The sequence below is a fragment of the Corvus cornix genome, chromosome 3, assembly GCF_000738735.6.
Source record: "Corvus cornix cornix isolate S_Up_H32 chromosome 3, ASM73873v5, whole genome shotgun sequence".
Taxonomy (NCBI): Eukaryota; Metazoa; Chordata; class Aves; order Passeriformes; family Corvidae; genus Corvus; species Corvus cornix.
In genome coordinates, this window is record NC_047056.1 from 41,405,041 (window position 1) to 41,415,159 (window position 10,119).

Below are 10,119 nucleotides of genomic sequence, written 5' to 3' on the forward strand. Positions count from 1 at the left end.
ATTTTACCAGCTTCAGTTGCTCTGGTGTCTTATATGAATTCTAGACTAAGAAACCTAAATACGAATGCTCACCCAAATATTCCAATCTAGTTCTTTTGGACAACATCTTTGCCTTTTATGGGGGAGAGGAAAGAATTAAAGGAGGATCAATATTCAAGAAATTCGTTATAAGAAAGAAATCAGGTGTTCTGAAGTGTCTGTGGCACTTCACGGTGTGACTGACAGGGATTTGGGGGAAATTTGCTTAGAAATATGTCTGCTGCTAGTTTATCAGGCTGAACTCTTTCCCCATGTCCTACTTTTTGGAGACTCAGGAGTGTGCGCTTGTGCGGAAGAGGAGACACAGCTGTACATGGTTTTCAATCACATTTTAATGTTTCATGTGCCACTCTGAAGTCTACTTTTAAAAGTATTTTGTCCCCATTTCTTTGCCCTCTGACCCACAAAGAGGCCTGGCTCACAAACCCTTGCTCCCCACAGAGCATTTCCCAGCAGAAGAAACAGAGTCACAGGTCCTACAGGCCCAGCATTGCTCTGTTCAAATAAAACAAAAATCCAGCCATGAGATACTTAGGAAGCAGGTCAAGCTTTTAATCTTACCAGAGAGCAGGGGGCTGAGCAGAGCATCTATAAGTCATTAAATCTTCAATTTTCTGCCTTTCCTTGAGGCTTCCCCTCATTCCCCTTGGGACTGTCAAGGAAATCAGACTCACCTCCAATGCTTCATACACTCAGAGTAGGAAAACTGCAGCAGAAAAGGCAGCAAAGCCCTGGGATAAATCCTCCTCTCAGATAGCCAGGCAAAACTTGCTGAGAGTTGTAACTCCTGCAGCAAGCTGGCTTCTTGCCATGAACAAGAGCAGGCAAAGACATCCACTGTGCCAGTGACGCAGCTGTGGTGGCCCAGGGTGCCAACACCTCCCACAACAAGCCACTGCTTTTCCCTGTGGTGTCTGCCCATCACCTGCGTGAAGGTGGTAGCTCCCAAAGACATTTCCTAGCAAACTTTTAGCCCCTTGAACGCTGCAGGGCAGGCACACCAGGAGGCAGCTCCTCACCACTAAACTCCCCATACAATTACCCTTGTTTGCAGCCTGCACAAAAACCTCTCCCACCCACTGCTTTAGCTAGTTAGGCATAACAAACAGGAAGGCAGTCACAGATGAAGAGTAACCCACCTGCAACGTGATCTTTGAGACTGCTGCTCTGTCCTGCCTTGTCAGACCAAGCATCTTTTCCCTCTCAGCCAGCCTCTGCTGCTGCTGCTCCTCAGAAATCCTGTGGGGTCCAGTTCAGGTAGGAGGAAAAGGAGCTGAGGCACCAGAGACGGGAGAAGTGGGAAGAGTGAAAGAAGTCCAAACAATAAAGTAAGCTGGAAACCATCCTGATGGCATTGCAGGGCTGGTGAGGGTGAGCCTGTTGAAACAAAGCACTGCTTCCTTCTCCTGTATCTGCCCTATTTGGGAACATGCTATAGTTGGTAACTCTTAATCAGAGAAGTCTAAGGCTAAGTCTCCTTACTTGATACTTGGTTAGACACATGCAAGTGGCTCACCATGGGTAGACAGGTTTAAAAGCTATAAGCTATGACACACATACCACAGAATATTTTGAGTTGGAAGGGACACACAATGATCATTGATGAAGCCAAATAAAGCTCTTCTGTTTCTTAAGAGTGCCACACAATCTGAAGTATTCCTGTGCTTTCTTGATGTCTACTTGGGCCGCCTTTGCTTTTTTTTCTACCTGCCATGCTGGGATATCTGAGACTCCTTGTAAATGTAACTGCCCTGCTGACAGAGGACCTGTTCTTCCAGATAGGGATCAGGCACCCTCTTATCTGCATTTTCACACCCCACAGGAGAAAAGCTGCAGTTTCCTCACACTGTGAAAGTGAGCTATGCCAACCAGTTGTTCCCAACTGAGTCCCAGATGAGAATAATTCCATAAATTTTGACTTTTTTTCCCTGCAGTTAATGTTGGAGCAGCACACCAAGTGTCTGCCATTGAAACCAAACACCTTGGGTTTGGAGCATGTATCTACTGAGGGGAGACTGCTCTGCTTCAACAGATTTGCCTGAAAGAAAGAATTTTGGCCACTAATCTCTGTATTTCATTTCTAGACACCAGGGTTTCACCTCCTGAGCTCTTTACATTCTCTGGGATTACGTCTTCTTTTTGCTGCTTCTTAACTGGCAGCATCTTTGCGGCTGCTTTTTGAGTTTATTTTCAACTTGGCTTGTGATCTTCTTTTATTTCCCTACCTTCTCTAAGGTGATTTCAGTTACACCTTGAGCTGCTGACATAACCCTGTGTTGTCCAACTTACTTCCCTATCAGGGTTTCTCCATCTCTATTGTACTCAACATTTCTGGCTGCTCCTTTGCCTCTCAGTTGAGCTGTGCAGAGCCAGAAAAACAGGCACTGAGTGCTCTCCACTGCAAAGCTCCACTTGCCTCTCTCACTGATCTTAACTTCCCTGCCATCTCCTTTTGCATCTCCACTGTCAGATGTTATTCCTCTCTCGCCTCCCTTTTCATCACCCTGACTTGCTACTGGAAACTGTTGGGTATTTTCTTCCTTTCCAACTCTTTATTTGCTTTCCTTCCTGTGCTTACTGTGATGTCCCTTGCCCAGAAATCTATTAACTCTTGCTTTGCTCTTCACCATTTTTTCCTGTCTGCATTGGAAGTGCTTCACACAGACTGTCTCTGCCAGCATCATCTTTTCCTTTTTCTCAGATATCACCCCCTGTGTGAATCTCCCAGACTCTCACTGGCACCATGGGGTTAGGCTGAGTCTCTTTTGTCTTTCTCCTTGAAGCTCCACATAGCTTCCCTCCAGGCAACTTCCTTGTTTTTGCTTCATCTCATTCCTTGTCCTTTTTCAATACCTCAGGATTTCTCATGGCTGTCCTCATGCACAGTACACTCTTCTACACTTGATATATTTAAAGAACCTTCAAGATTCGTGTATTCAGATTTCTTTTTGGTCTTACAGCTTGGAAGCTTACCTTCAAAAAGAAGTCTGGTATCTCTGCTTAATATTGCTTCAGGAGAGGGATCTTTAAGGAAGATGAACCTTTCAGAAAAATACAGAATATGGTATGAATTACACTGTGAATGCCAAACATTCAAAACTACAACATTGCTGTATTGAAGGTCCACACTGTTTTGGTTTGGTCTCAGACACTGGGTAAACACATGGTTCAACCCCCACTGTATCCCCACTTGGGGCTGCTAATAATTCATAAGAGAAAGATAGCTGTGCCTCCCATCCCTTCACTCCAGATGCTAGCTGAGCCATATCCATTGCTCTCCCAGGGTAAGGGCCCCCATTCTACTACAGCTAACAATTGCTGTTTATTACTGGCAAATACCATTCAGCTAAACCAGGAGCCTGAGGAAAAGCAATTTTAGGTTCACTTCCTAGATAAGAAAGAAAATTCCTTCCTGTTATGGATTCCATAAAAGAGAAGGAGGTAACCTGCAGAGTTTGATAAAGTCAGGCCTCTATTTCAGCTCTGGCTGTGGGCTATGTCAGCACAGAAGACAGGCAGCTCACAGAAGTTTAATGCAAGAGACACAGAAGAAAGAAAATAATTTGGTTCTCCCACTCCCCTGGGGGAAACTGTCTTTATTTTACAGAACTGAAACCGCAGTGATATCCTTGACGATCCCGCTGCAGTGATTGTAATTTCTAACTTGCTGGTTAAGTCACTTGGGAGCAAAAGCATATAAGATTTCAGAATCTCCTGGCCAGTCGTAAGATCTTTTTTGTCCCTCACCAGTGTTTCCACAACCATAGCAGTTTGCTCAGGGAAGGAGGTAAAGACTCTCTTTGGTCCCTCCCCTGGCAACACAAGGTGCTCCTCCAGGGACAGGCATCCAAGCCAGGGTGGCTCCTGGCTCTTTGACTGCCCAGCTGTGCTGTATGCACACGTTGAAGGTTTGGGTATATGTGCCACCTGACAGTGTGAATAAATGCAATATTAACTCATAAGCATGCAAGGACATGGACGTAAATGCTACTCTCTAAGAATCGTCCTGGAGCCCTATGGGTCTCACATCATAAATCTTTTTGGAATGCATGTACTCTGGTTCCTTGCTGACACTGATGCTTGTATCAATGTTTGTTTTACTTTGCTTTGAGCTTAATAATTGGCAAATCCTGGAGTGGCAGCTGGACTGACTTGCTGTGCGCCCAGGCAGTGAGGGGGATGCTGCTGAACAGCGATACATTCCTGTCAGGGTGATGGCTTGCTTGAAAGGCGGTGACAAGTGGTACAAGAGTGGGAAATGTGTTTTCCAGATACCCAGATTTAACCACTTTCCCTCCTTTCTTTTTCAGGGTTTCTTTCCACCTGGCTCATAGGTAGAGCTGTGTACATCAGTACACCCATGAATACAGCAAGTGTGTTTGTTTACCAATCTGTGCACAGGCAAACCTTCAGACCATTTTTTTTTAATTCTTTTTTTCTTTGTTCACAAAGATGAAGGGGAAATGTTCCCACCTATGGATTTTGCAGGAAATGGGAAGTGGGTGACAGTGACCGGGGCTGTGACCTGGCAGACCTCGCCGTCTAATGTAACACGATCTCATGGTGCTTGGGAGAAAAAAGGGAAGAGAAGTCTAGCCCTGGGACTGCAAATCACAGACCGTGATGACAAGAGGGGGCCTAATAAAGCTCAGCACCCTTCACTTTTAAATGAAATGAGTGGGGAGGGGGAGTGGGGAGAGGATAATTTATTGCCTAGGGATATCCCGGGGTATTGCATTCCTAGAAATGCCTTTCACTGCCCCATAGCATTTCAGTAATGGAAAATGTGAATACAGCTTTGAGCAGTTAAGGTCTTTATTTGAATTAATTAGAACAGCTATAACAACAAGATTTAAGCAGCGGAGGATGGAGACAAGAAGACCTTGCAATGCCCACAATCCTGTTTTGTCATATCATCCTCCAACAGCCAACTTCCTGAAGGATATCAGTACTGCCAGAAAGGAAAGGCTGGGGTGTCCAAGTGACTTGGATGGCATGGACGACACAGGTACATGATGCTGAGAACACATGCCATGGCTCTACTTCTCCTCAAACCACTGATTTTTGACTTTGTGCTGAGGAGGCCACAGGAGCAAGTGAATTTTGCTGGACAATGCTGCTATTTGTTGGCAGGCAGGTCTTATTTTACAATTTTGGTGATCAAAATAAATTTGCTTTAATACACACTACTGAGCAACGATGGAGACTCGCTGAATGAGCTCATTGGACAATAATGGGTGCACAGTTTAACAACAGTTTGGCATGCCAGCACATGCTAGGACTAACTCAGGCGTCTCCTGCATCCTTTTGGAGGAGTGGCTCAGTCACTTATGTTTTCATTGTTTCATTTTGTTGGGTTTGGGGGTTTTTAAACAAAAACAAACCCACAGGAATAGACAAACTTTGGGAGCTTCAGAAATCCTGCTGATTCAAACACTTGCAGTACCGAGTTACTCACATCTCTTTGTAACTGCAAAAACAGGTTGCAAGCCACAAAAACATGAGTCCCCATACAGGACTCTGCAAACTTATTTCTAGTTGATCTGCAAATGCATGTCTTTTCCAAAGGATTTTGATAGCTCTACTTCTGTACCCAGCATATTTTTAATTAAATTAAAGGGAAGACAAAAAGGAAAATTAATTAAGAGGCTTTTTTTGTTTGTTTGATCTTTGTAGACAGTTAAGCTCAATTTTTATTGAAACTTTAGGCAGAGGTTCTTGTTTGTTTACTCTATCTCTCTGATTATTATTATATTTCTGGTAGGGGGAACACCAAAGAATAAATGAAAGACAATGAAATAAACAGCCAAGTGTGGCTATGCCCTAGAGCTGTCCCATCTCAATATAAGAGCATGTGTTTCATCTCTCCAAAGCAGAGATTTCAGGACTCAGCTGGCACCAATAAAAGAGGTATCACACTGGGAGAGAGAGCTGTCACTCCCCTGGGCTGCTGTCTGCCCCCAGACCCCTGTGCAAGGGTGAGGCAGGAGAGTTGCATCTCCATGGAGCAATTGCCTCCTGGACACATTCAGTATATACTCACTCACCTCATCCCATTTTGTTGAAGCTGCAGAGCTCTTTGGTTGTCTCAGGCACAAAAGCTGTCCAGTTTTAGGGCTGTGCTTGGTACAGCAGGCAGAGCAGCTGTTGAAAACACAACTGGTTTCTGAATCACCTGTTAAAATCTGCCCTCAGCAGGGCTGCCACCACTGCTGCTTCCCCTCCCGCTTGGTCACAGTTCTCCTCCTCTCCCTTGTTCTCCTTGGCAACGCCCCATGAGCCACCGTGGTAGGAAATATCTGTGTATAAATACATCTATCGCTCACATGGAAGTGGAAAAGTTGCTCATCCCATTGTCCATCCAATTATGACAGGGACTTGATCAGTCTGCTTCTGCTTTCTGTGCTTGGGAAAGCCCAGGTGTCCACCCTGCCATGCTGGTCCCTGCCTCTGCTCTGCATGGCTCACAAAATAAACTGTCATTGTTTTCCTGGCTGCTTACAGCAGCTTCAGACTGTTCATAGGCATAGACAAATCCCTGTGCTCAACATAACTCTCTGGGTATAGTTTAGCCAAGTCAATGTGCTGTGGACTTTTCCTTCAAATCCAGACTGAGAGCCGGGATTGAAGCCTTTCACACTCTAAAATAGTCTATCTCAAGTTGAGCCAAATTTTTCAAAATTGCATCTTCTTTAAGTATCTTCTTTCAACTCTGAACACACTTATTCTTAATATATCTTTTTTTCCCCCCACAAAATTCCTGAGAAGCAGTAACAAAGTGTGTTACACGACATTTTAGAAATGAAAGGCCACATGCCAGCTAGTCCCAGATACCTTTGATCCAGTACTGCAGTTAAAATATTAACTTTCCCAGCCTCCATTTAACTTAGTGATATGTAAAGAAAACCCTCCTATGCTTCTCCCCAGGTGAAAAGTATATTAATTTTAGCCAAAATCCAACCTCACATCTGATATCCTCCTGATACCAGCAAAAATAATAGAAAGATAACTCTGTTTTCTCTCCGTTTTACAGGCAGGGGGTATTCAGGGTTAGTGGAATCATACAGATAAAAAAATACGCAGAGAGAATGAAGTAACAGGGATAAAGAATGAATTTTCAGAAGGCCAAAAATTAAAAGACAATTAGGGAATTGACCCAGAAAATGCTTACTCATAGACTGCATGTGATTAGGGTGGGATCCAGTCTGGAAGAGTTCCCATGAAAGACTAGAGCTTTCTCCAGAGGATACAGCCCTTGTTGCATTATTTATGTTCAGAGAAAGTATATCAGTGCAGCAAGTAGTGAGGAGTAAAGAGAGATTCATACTGTCAGAGGATGAGCACCCAGGTGTGGTGGACTAAACATTGCTGAATTATTCAAACACGCTTAAATCTCCGAGATTGCACCAGAAATCACAGGAGTCCACCTTGTGGTCTTGTACATCCTGCTTCAAGTCGGGACTTAAGAAAAACCTGAAGAACAGCCTCTCACACAAGCTTTTGTGGTTTCCACTACTGGCTGTAATCCTAAAGGGTGGTAGCCACTGTGTGCTTGAACACTAAAAATATACTGGCTCAAAGCAGAAGTCCCTATCAGGTTGGGTTGATGCTGACCTGGGGCTGGTGCTGATCAGCTCGCTTGGTGCCGTTGCTGAGCAGGGCAATATCTCTGGAAGAGAAGCTTCTATTGAAATCTATATTAGTGTGAAACTTCTTTGAAAGCTAACAAGATTCTTCCTGTAAGGTATACAATTACACTTTTAGTGTTGAATCTAATATTTAGTTTTGAAAGTTTGGTGTTATATTTTTTTAAGCACTTAATCCTCTGCCTTGCATAGGTGAATGTATTCCCTTCTCCTCCTGGATGTTCGTGCACTACTGTTCAGAAATTCTGCACACCTGCTGTGATCTGTTCAGAAGGTGATATCCAAGTGCTCCCAGGGTGGAGTTAACATCTGGTTAAACCTTAACTTAGGGCTTGGTTCCATCATTTTACAATGTGTAACCTGTGGCAAGTAAATGATAAACTGTTCTGGGTGAAGCCCTGGTTGCCAAGTACTTATAATTCACATTGGTACTCCCCAGAGGAAAAGCAAATAGCTGTCACTTGGAAGCAGGTAAGCAGAAAAGATGCTGCATATTGATTTCTTACTCTCCTAAAAGAGACACAAAGATAACAATTGCACTGGAAAATATATTGCCCAGTTTAGTATTTTCTATATAATTTTAAAACAACAGCACAAGGTGCCAAACCAGAAAAAGGAGAAAGATACCTGCTACTGTAGGGCAGAGCCTATAAGGTACTGCTTCTTACTTCTTGAATCATACTGATCTTTCACCTTCTTCTCCTCTTCTCTGTTTTCCCCTCAACCAATACAACACATTAAAAACTTGATCACAGAGACTAGAGCTGCCCACAGCTCAGGCTGGCTGACTCAAAGTGCCAGGCTCCCAACACTGCCACTCCTTTCTCCTGCCCACATTGCAGCCAGGCACACCAGGGGCAGCTGGCACTGCACCTGGGGGGAAGCCATGTGTCTTTAGGCAGTGGCCCATCAAATGTGCTCTGGTATGATGCCCCGTGGTGCCTTTGACATCCTACGTCCTTGCCAAGACCCTGACTTGGTGGAGGCGGGGAGCAAAGACAGCCTGTCTTCCGTTTGCTCTCATGAGATAATAATTGTGAAGAGATTCAGGAAAAGGTTAAATATTCATGCAGTAAAAAGGCATTTTCCAGTTATGCTGACTGGGACAGATACTGCAACAGCCATTTATCTCCATGTTCCTGGCTGGAAGCTCATCATGGGCTGGAGTCACTGTCTGCCCCCCCCCCCGAGTAGGATTGTGCAATCATCATCCGTGTTCATCATCCAAGGTGAGAGGGGAGGGCGTCACCTTCCTCTGAAGCATCCGGCACGAGCTCCGGTCACTGGCAGGATGCTGCCTGAGGTGGACATGGCCGTGCTCCAGTATGGCAAGAGGTACATGCTCTCCACCGAGTTATAACAGCTGATGCAGCCAGACGTCACCTCTGGCCAGGCTTACCCCTTCCCCATGCACATGTGCCAGGCTTACCAACACCTATCACCTTCCTCAGCCCCTGAGGAGTCAAATCTTCAGGTAGTTTCTTCCCAGTGTGGGGCCCTGCATCTTACAGACACTGGTGTGAATTCGTTGCTATCACATCCCACGAGTTTGTGATCCTCAGTATTCAGAGACTTCATGATGCAAGTACTCGTGGACAAGCAAGAGGATACAGTGGCTGCAAAGTTGCATTAAATAATACACAATTCAGCACTGCTGACAGGTGCTTGCTTTCTGACCTAAATTTGAAATCACTTCATCCCTCTTTAATATGAAGATGTCTTACGCACTTCATTATCAGGGCTCTTCCTTTTTCTCCTATTTGTATGTGTGTGCAGATTTCTGTTGTCCTCTCTCACTCCTGTTTCTCCCTCTGCTTCACATCAATGTACACTGCAGACTTCCTCTCTCACTTTACAAGCTGCCAGAAGTGAAGTGACCTGGTTACACATCCAGCTCTGAAAGCTGCCTCAGCAATGTTTTTCCTCCCTTTCTGCAGCAGTCCTGGGCAAGCACACTGTCCTCAGCCTGTCAGTGCATTTGAAGCAGGGGGGTTATGGACTGCACCACAGGTCACCACCACAACTCACAGAGCTGACATCTGCAGTCACTGACTTGTGACAACTTTATTAGGAAGACTGTAGTCACTGACTCCAGGCAGAAGCCATGGGAAAAGGTGATGATACTATTGTTGTTGTTATTGTTGTTATTAATATTATTATTACTGTAATCAGTGTGAGCTGCTGACAGAATATGCCTCTCCAGAAATAACTCATTAATTCTGAGAGTTGCCAATGGGAGGAGCAGCCCAGAGCCCTGATCCGGCAGCACTTACGCAGCAGGATGCCTGTGTTATCAGTGAGGAAATCCACAGCTTGACTCTACGTATGCAAGTGTCCTCACTAGTTCCTGAAGGCAGCAAAAGAGAAAGTCCTACCCATCCTCATTCAGTGTTCTTAGGAATCTTTGCTACAGTAAGGTGTTCCCATTTCTGCT

At 44.7% G+C, this 10,119-nt stretch overlaps 1 long non-coding RNA gene across 1 annotated transcript; it reads right to left on the reverse strand.

Moving 5' to 3' along the window:
- Positions 1-1,151: 1,151 nt before the first annotated feature.
- Positions 1,152-6,161, reverse strand: LOC120411610. The gene is made up of 3 exons (XR_005604055.1): positions 6,087-6,161; positions 3,013-3,080; positions 1,152-1,312 (listed from the first exon to the last, which is right to left on the reverse strand). It is a non-coding gene; the product is annotated as an uncharacterized LOC120411610 (long non-coding RNA).
- Between the last annotated feature and the right edge of the window lie 3,958 nt (positions 6,162-10,119).